Source organism: Palaemon carinicauda, chromosome 41, assembly GCF_036898095.1.
Source record: "Palaemon carinicauda isolate YSFRI2023 chromosome 41, ASM3689809v2, whole genome shotgun sequence".
Taxonomy (NCBI): Eukaryota; Metazoa; Arthropoda; class Malacostraca; order Decapoda; family Palaemonidae; genus Palaemon; species Palaemon carinicauda.
In genome coordinates, this window is record NC_090765.1 from 21,268,302 (window position 1) to 21,277,931 (window position 9,630).

The following is a 9,630-nucleotide window of genomic DNA, read 5'->3' on the forward strand; positions in this document are numbered from 1 at the left end:
AGCGCAGTAAAATTGTTTGATAATGATGTTTATCTTAGTGTGGAATATAATATGAAGCTAGTTTTACAAAATAATATCATGATTTAGTGTTACCTCACCAGGTGTGAAGTCATTTGGGAAGCAAACAAGTTGAGACTTAGTCCTAGGGTAAGCTAAGGATATGGCAAGCTAAAGATATGGCAGTCTAAGGGGGTTAGTCAAGTATATAACCCAATAACGGGTGGTCGCAGGGAGCCATACCCAACCCCCGGTAGGTAAGGATACGGTTTCCAGATTAGGTTAGGTTAGCTGTAATCTTGTGTTTGTTTCCCTTTTCAAATGGGATTTTTAGTCAATTTTTAAAATCGTGGTATGGTACTTTGACACCGCTTAAATGAACCTTATATATACAGTAGCTTAACAACTGGTTATCTTATGATTATTATGCATTTCTGATCATTATTAATGCTGCGAATCCCTTTTTGGGGGCATTTATCCAGTTTTATTTCATAACACAATATTCCCAAAATGATATTAATCAGCATATTTCAAATAATCATTCCTATTACATTCATTTATCTCTCATAACCAACAATTGCTGAGTAATAATAACCAAGGTAATAAAAATGATATTTTAATTATAAAATAAATTTTTGAATATACTTACCCGGTGAATATATAATAGCTGCAACTCTGTTCCTCGACAGACAAAAAACAGTAAAAACTCGCCAGCGATCGCTATACAGGTTGCGGGTGTGCCCACCAGCGCCAACTGTCGGCCAGATACCACACCCGATGTAAACAAAGACTCAATTTCTTCTCATCCCACTGCGTCTCTATTGGGGAGGAAGGGAGGGTCGTTTAATTTATATATTCACCGGGTAAGTATATTCAAAAATTTATTTTATAATTAAAATATCATTTTTAAATATTTAACTTAGCCGGTGAATATATAATAGCTGATTCACACCCAAGGAGGTGGGTAGAGACCAGTTAAATATGTTTACATCGTACAAGCTAAGAGTTTTTACTTCATTTTGGAAGTTATCAATATAACAAAAACAAAATAAATAGGTACCTGGTAAGGAAGTCGACTTAGACGATTACTCTGCCTTGTAAGTACGTCTTCCTTACGGAGCCTCGCGATCCTCTTAGGATGCTGACAGACCCCTAGGAGCTGAAGTATCAAGGGCTGCAACCCATACAACAGGACCTCATCAAACCCCTAATCTGGGCGCTCTCAAGAAATGACTTTGACCACCCGCCAAATCAACCAGGATGCGAAAGGCTTCTTAGCCTTCCGGACAACCCATAAAAACAACATTAAAAACATTTCAAGAGACAGATTAAAAGGGTATGGAATTAGGGAATTGTAGTGGTTGAGCCCTCACCCACTACTGCACTCGCTGCTACGAATGGTCCCAGTGTGTAGCAGTTCTCGTAAAGAGACTGGACATCTTTCAAGTAAAATGACGCGAACACTGACTTGCTTCTCCAATAGGTTGCGTCCATTATACTTTGCAGAGATCTATTTTGCTTAAAGGCCACGGAAGTTGCTACAGCTCTAACTTCGTGCGTCTTAACCTTAAGCAAAGATCGGTCTTCCTCACTCAGATGTGAATGAGCTTCTCGTATTAACAATCTGATAAAGTATGACAAAGCATTCTTTGACATAGGCAAGGATGGTTTCTTAACTGAACACCATAAAGCTTCAGATTGGCCTCGTAAAGGTTTAGTACGATCTAAATAGAACTTAAGAGCTCTAACAGGGCATAAGACTCTTTCTAGTTCATTGCCTACGATCTCCGATAAGCTGGGAATATCGAAAGATTTAGGCCAAGGCCGAGAAGGCAGCTCATTTTTGGCTAGAAAACCAAGTTGCAGCGAACAAGTAGCTTTTTCCGACGAAAATCCGATGTTCTTGCTGAAGGCATGAATCTCACTGACTCTTTTAGCTGTGGCTAAGCATACCAGGAAAAGAGTCTTAAGAGTGAGATCTTTCAGGGAGGCTGACTGTAAAGGCTCAAACCTGTCTGACATGAGGAATCTTAGTACCACGTCTAAATTCCACCCAGGAGTAGCCAAACGACGCTCCTTAGTGGTCTCAAAAGACTTAAGGAGGTCTTGCAGATCTTTATTGTTGGAAAGATCTAAGCCTCTATGCCGGAAGACCGATGCCAACATGCTTCTGTAGCCCTTGATAGTGGGAGCTGAAAGGGATCGTCCTTTTCTCAGGTATAAGAGAAAATCAGCTATTTGGGCTACAGAGGTACTGGTCGAGGATACAGAAACTGACTTGCACCAGTCTCGGAAGACTTCCCACTTCGACTGGTAGACTCTAATGGTAGACGCTCTCCTTGGTCTAGCAATCGCACTGGCTGCCTCCTTCGAAAAGCCTCTAGCTCTCGAGAGTCTTTCGATAGTCTGAAGGCAGTCAGACGAAGAGCGTGGAGGCTTTGGTGTACCTTCTTTACGTGTGGCTGACGTAGAAGGTCTACTCTTAGAGGAAGACTTCTGGGAACGTCTACTAACCATCGAAGTACCTCGGTGAACCATTCTCTCGCGGGCCAGAGGGGAGCAACTAACGTCAACCTTGTCCCTTCGTGAGAGGCGAACTTCTGCAGTACCTTGTTGACAATCTTGAACGGTGGGAATGCGTAGAGATCCAGATGTGACCAATCTAGGAGGAAGGCATCTATATGTATTGCTGCTGGGTCCGGGACTGGGGAGCAATAGATTGGAAGCCTCTTGGTCAGCGAGGTTGCAAAGAGATCTATGGTTGGTTGACCCCAAGTGGCCCAAAGTCTCTTGCACACATCCTTGTGGAGGGTCCATTCGGTTGGAATTACTAGCCCTTTCCGACTGAGACAATCTGCTAAGACGTTCAAGTCGCCCTGGATGAACCTCGTTCCTAGGGAGATGTCTCGACCTTTTGACCAGATGAGCAGGTCCCTTGCGATCTCGTACAACGTCAGTGAGTGGGTACCTCCTTGTTTGGAGATGTACGCCAAGGCCGTGGTGTTGTCCGAGTTTACTTCCACCACTTTGCCTCGAAGGAGATACTCGAAGCTTTTCAAGGCCAGATGAACTGCCAACAGCTCCTTGCAGTTGATATGCATGCTCCTCTGACTCGAGTTCCACAGACCTGAGCATTCCCGACCGTCTAGCGTCGCGCCCCAGCCCAAGTCCGATGCGTCCGAGAAGAGAACGTGGTTGGGTATCTGAACAGCCAGGGGAAGACCCTCTCTTAGGTTGATATTGTCCTTCCACCAAGTCAGACAAGACTTTATCTTTCCGGAAATCGGGATCGAGACCGCCTCTAGTGTCTTGTCCTTTTTCCAGTGAAAAGCCAGATGGAATTGAAGAGGACGGAGGTGTAGTCTTCCTAGTGATACAAATTGTTCCAGGGATGACAGCGTCCCTACCAGACTCATCCACAGCCTGACTGAGCAGCGTTCTTTCTTCAGCATCTTCTGGATGGAGAGCAGGGCTTGATCTATTCTGGGGGCCGACGGAAAAGCCCGAAAAGCTTGACTGTGAATCTCCATCCCTAAATACAGAATAGTTTGGGATGGGACCAGCTGCGACTTTTCCAAATTGACTAGGAGTCCCAATTCCTTGGTCAGATCTAGAGTCCACTTGAGATCCTTCAGACAGCGATGACTGGAAGAGGCTCTGAGAAGCCAGTCGTCCAAATAAAGGGAGGCTCGGATGTCCGATAAGTGGAGGAATTTGGCCACATTCCTCGTCAGCCTCGTAAATACGAGAGGAGCTGTGCTTAGGCCAAAGCACAGGGCCCGAAACTGGTAAACCACATCTTCGAAGACGAATCTCAGAAAAGGTTGGGAGTCTGAGTGAATGGGGATGTGGAAGTAGGCGTCCCTTAGGTCTAGTGAGACCATCCAGTCTTCCTTTCTGACCGCTGCTAAGACTGACTTTGTGGTCTCCATGGAAAACTTCGTCTTTGTGACAAAGACATTCAGAGCACTGACGTCTAGCACCGGTCTCCACCCTCCTGTCTTCTTTGATACTAGGAAGAGACGGTTGTAAAACCCCGGTGATTGTAGGTCCGAGACTTTGACCACCGCTCACTTCTCTAGCAAAAGAGACACTTCCAGTTTCAGGGCTTGTCTCTTTACTTCCTCTCTGTACCTGGGAGAGAGATCGATGGGGGACGTTGCTAGAGGGGGTTTGCGTACAAAAGGGATTTTGTACCCCTCTCTGAGTAACTTCACAGATTGTTGATCTGCGCCTCTCTTCTCCCAGGCTTGCCAGAAGTTCTTGAGTCTGGCTCCTACTGCTGTCTGAAGTTGCGGGCAGTCAGACTCTGCCCTTAGAGGACTTGGATCCTTTCCTCTTCCCTCGCTTCCCTTCGGCACGAGCACCTCCTCTGCTGGAGGCTCTGCCACGAAAGGGCGGAATAAAGCGAGAGGCTGGAGTGTCTATCCTCGGTCTAGCAGACAATGTAGGCAAAGGGGGAGCTTTGCGAGCCGAGGACGCAACTAGATCGTAGGTGTCCTTCTGAACTAAAGATAAGGCAATTTCCTTTACCAAGACTTCAGGAAACAAGCACTTGGAAAGGGGAGCAAAGAGTAACTCCGATCTTTGGCATGGCGTCACTCCAGCAGACAGGAAAGAACATAGAGACTCTCGCTTCTTCAGGACTCCGGACGTGAATGAGGCGGCTAGCTCGTTGGACCCATCACGGACGGCCTTGTCCATGCAGGACATAATGAGCAAGGAAACATCCTTATCTGCAGAAGAGATTTTCCTGCTCAGGGCTCCTAAGCACCAGTCTAGGAAGTTAAAGACTTCGAAAGCCCTAAATATACCTTTAAGAAGGTGGTCCAGGTCCGATGGTGACCAACAAATCTTCGAGCGTCTCATGGCAAGGCGGCGGGGAGAGTCTACAAGACTTGAGAAGTCGCCCTGGGCAGAGGCAGGAACTCCCAAGCCGAGAACTTCTCCCGTGGCATACCAGACGCTCGATCTAGACGAGAGTTTAGATGGGGGAAAGGCAAATGCTGTCTTTCCTAAACTCTTCTTAGTCTCTAACCAATCTCCCAACAGCCGCAAAGCTCTCTTGGATGAGCGAGAGAGAACGAGTTTAGTAAAGGCAGGTGCGGTAGCAGGCACGCCTAATACAAACTCTGACGGCGGCGAACGAGGAGCCACAGAAACAAAGTGGTCAGGGAACAACTCCTTAAATACAGCCATGACTTTTCTAAAGTCCAATGATGGTTGAGTTGCCTTAGGCTCGTCAAGTTCTGAAGGTTGATCCTCTTGTGGTTCAGCAACGTCCTCATCTGATAGTTCCTCATCCGAAAACTGATGAGGAAACGGCAAAGGAGTGGGCAACGTTTGGCTCGCTCAGTCCGGTCGCACTGGTGCATGCGTGACGGACCCGGACGCAGCGTCATGGAACTGCTGCACAGTCTGTGAACTGTCAACAACCATGGGTGCGCGAGGACGCACAGCGTCCACCCGAGACTGTTTAGACCGTCTGGGTTGTGCGGTCAACACCATACCGGGTTGCGGAGGTTGACGCACCGCGTCAAAACAAGTCACCTCTGATGGTTGCTGAACGTCCTGAACGTCAACAACCACCTCCGAGCGTCGCCTAACGTCAACGTGCGGCTGGCAACCCACACTGGGTCGCATCGGTGGAGATACAACCCCAACTGGTAGACGCGAGAAAATTACCTCAGCGTCAACAGGACGCACAACAGACCGCTTGGATGGTTGTTGGCCAGAAGGTTCAGCAGCAACCTTCTCCGCATTGAAGTCCTCCATCAAGGACGCAAGCTTGGGCTTCATGTCCTGCAGCAACACCCATTTAGGGTCTACGGCAGCAGGTGCGGCAACAGACGGGGTGAGCGACTGAGGCGGTACCGCTTTGCCTCTCTTAGGCGGCGAGCAGTCATCAGATGACGGCAACGAGTCCGAACTGACCCAGTGGCTACAACCGGGACGTTGGACTTGTCCTGAAGGGACCGACTTACGCTTCAAAGGTCGTGAGACCTTGGTCCAAGGTTTCTTACGAGAAACACCTTCGGACGACGAGGTAAAAACAGGCTCTCTCGTCTTACGTTGGTAGGGGCGATCTTGGGGAGATACGCCTGATACCATAGAGGGAACGTCTGTTCGCTGATCAAGGCCTCTCGAACCCATGAGTCGTACGACATTGCTTCTCCCCTGGGCTTGGGAGCTTGCAAGAGGTCCCGGACTAGGAGGACGACAGGCACGAACAGACGAACCCTCAAGCGCAACACTGTTCACAACACTTTGAGAAACACTAAGCACTTTAACACTTTCCGCGGCACTTTGGCACTTTAGTTCCTTTACGTCCGCCATGAGTTGATTGCGGTCACTTGCAAGGGCCTCAACTCTCTCCCCCAAGGCATGGATAGCACGCATCATGTCTGCCATCGATGGTTCCTGAGTGCTAGGAGGGGGGTTAGGAACAACCACTACAGGGGAAGGATTAGGTTCAGGGGCATGTGGAGAGGAAAAATCTACCGACCTAGAAGAGCTTCTCCTTACCCTATCTCTCTCTAGTCTGCGTGTATACTTCTCAAATTCGATAAAATCGAATTCCGAAAGGCCCACGCATTCCTCACACCGATCTTCCAATTGACAGGTTTTACCCCGACAATTGGAACAAACAGTGTGAGGGTCGAGAGAAGCCTTTGGAAGACGCCTATGACAGTCCATAGCATTACATTTTCTGAACTTGGGAACTTGTGAAAGGTCAGCCATTTTGAATTGGTCAAGGGAAAATTCCAAAAAACGATCGAAGTCATCAACAATTAATCCGATCCAAAAAAGAGTTCAAGGATTTATTTGAAGAAAAACACCTGTACTGTGAAAGCTCAAACCAAATTAAAGTACTTCACCAAATATGATGGGAAAAACTCCAGGTTTCAACAGCGAGTAAAGTACGTCTTGTCGACACTTCGACAGAGAAGAAATTGAGTCTTTGTTTACATCGAGTGTGGTATCTGGCCGACAGTTGGCGCTGGTGGGCACACCCGCAACCTGTATAGCGATCGCTGGCGAGTTTTTACTGTTTTTTGTCTGTCGAGCAACAGAGTTGCAGCTATTATATATTCACCGGCTAAGTTAAATATTTAAAATTCTAAGTTTATATAATTGATAATTAACGCTGAAATATTAGCACCGCGGCTAACACACAGCGAAACATCTCCCCCTTGCCAGAACATAGGAGCAATGAGATAATGTGTAATCGCGAGTGAAACAAGCATACGGAAAAGTAAAAACCAATAAATTCTCAGCTCAATTAAGTAAGGAGGTAGGTCTATATGTAATAAGATGAACATTGTTATGAATGACTCCATGGAAAATGAGATAGAAAGTAATATTTTCTTTGCATCAGGATGTCCTGGTAAAAAAAAATTTTCAGTGTTTTGACTGTCTTTCAATAATGTACTACAGTATTACTTTTACTTGATTTGGATTACAGTAACTTTTTTTTATTGATGACTGATTTTTTATGATGATGACTGGTGAAAACAACAATGTTTAAAAGAGTTAATTCAAATATCTTACTATTAGACTAGTACACAGTATATCTTAACGAGTTTCGAACGTAACTGATGACAATATCTAGCGCAAAACCATAGCTTTTCAGTTATAGTAATTAACCCACCATAACGCAAAAAAGTATGGATTTCCGCCTGAAATTATAAAAAATAACTTTAAAACACCTATAATTATAGTATATTCAAATTTTTAAAGCTCTAAAAGATATTGTTGAAGTGTAAAAATCAGCCTACCATTTCCCCACCCAAAAACCAATTTCCTACTGGGGTCCCCAATGGGTGTTTTTATATAAGAGGCTACCATTCGTTCATTCAGATTGCAGGATGCTTATCTCCAGGCAGGGAATCTTAGACTAGATGTCATAAGCCCCACTATGAAGTTTCAAATACTCATAAACGGGTGGTTTACCGCATAATCATGGTTAGAAATGCATAAAAACCAGCTCATCTAAGACACTCCAAAATCAAACCCATTGGGGGTGAATGTACTTCGTTAGGACAGGGTAAGATAAGAGTGCAGCAGTCTAAGGATACGGCTCCTAGGTTTGGTTAAGTGGAGAACCTTAGGTTAGGTTAGGTAGGAAACATTCGGTTAGGTGATGTTCTTGTGTCTGTAAAATGTGGTTTTTCACTCTGTCCCAACAAACTATAAAGGCTCCAAACTGTTGTTCTCTAGTCTTGGGTAGTGCCACAGGCTCTGTACCATTGTCTTGGGTTAGAGTTCTCTTACTTGAGGGTACACTCGGGCACACTATTCTATCTAATTTCTCTTCCTATTGTTTTGTTAAAGTTTATATAGTTTTTATAAGAGATATTTATTTTAATGTTGTTACTCTACTTAAAATATTTATTTTCTTATTTTTTTCATTTCCTCACTGGGCTATTTTCCCTGTTGGAGCCCCTGGGGTTATAGCATCCTGCTTTTCCAACTCGGGTTGTAGCTTAGCAATAAGTAATAATAATAATAATAATAATAATAATACAGAGGGGGTAGTAACACTATGAGGTTCGTGTAATTGGCTTGAAATGAAAGTATCATACATCTACCTCTCAGAAAACATAGACAAACTTGGTTTCATTATTAAAGATTAAGTACACTATCTACTAACTTGGTAATATTTCCAGGAAAAGTTAAAGTACATGGACGAAAGGCAATTAGAAAGAACAATTTTGTGTAAATAAAAATACCTCAAGAATTAAGAAGACAAGCCGCCGAGATGACCTCCCGATGCTAAAATTAAAAACCTTAAAAGATTCCTTACCTTATCGTTGTCATACCAGGAACACAAAGTTTATTTTCAATAGCGAAAATTATTTTTATCTCCTTTGCCTTGTTTCTTTTTATAATATTTTCATTTCATAGCAATTTTGACGGAACACAGCACAGAATTACCATAACACAAGACTGTCCGACCAAGCTCCAGGGATCATGGATGTAATAGTAGTAGTAGTAGTAGGAATGAAACTAATTAAGCTATACAGCAAGTATACACCTTTCGATTTTATTTAAAATGTTTTTTACCTGTTTTATTTCTATATGGTGTCATCCCTTTTAATTAATACAATCTCTCTCATCATACATTAACTACAAGGTTCCATAACAGAGTTCTTTCAATGACGTCACTGGGAATCGCCGGTGGCCATGCTGGAGGGCATACAAAGCGAAAACATGGCAGCTGCTACAGCGAATATGGACAATGAGAGCGACTTTGTCAAACAATTGTCGAGTGATGATAAGCGCTTTTACAAGCAGAAACTCGATCTAATTGATGGCCTAGATCCATACCAGATGCAGAATTCATTCAGTCAAAATATTGAGGATTTTCCCAGTATTTCATACATTGAAATGGTGAACTACTTGGTACTGTCGGCCAACCCAGAACATGAGTGGGCATACATTTCCATTGAATAATCTGCTTCCAGAATTCATTGTTTTTCCCTTTAATGCTTCTAAGTCCAAAATTAGATAAACACTGGGCCAATGAAGAGAGTGTTTATAATTACAAAGATAATATTAATCATTTAGCCTAACCTTGTGTATTATAATTTTTGACTGTCAAAATGTATATAAAAGTTTTGCATTATAATG

The 9,630-nt window shown here is 44.1% G+C and overlaps 1 protein-coding gene across 1 annotated transcript in view; it reads right to left on the reverse strand.

The window, feature by feature from the left end:
• The window catches only part of LOC137632294 (tubulin alpha-3 chain-like), a 112,580-nt gene extending 103,673 nt beyond the window's left edge, over positions 1 to 8,907 (reverse strand). Inside the window, exon 1 of the mRNA XM_068364201.1 lies at positions 8,804 to 8,907. The gene's annotated coding sequence lies outside the window, so the exon portion shown is untranslated. The remainder of the gene's footprint in view (positions 1 to 8,803) is intronic.
• Positions 8,908 to 9,630: the final 723 nt, after the last annotated feature.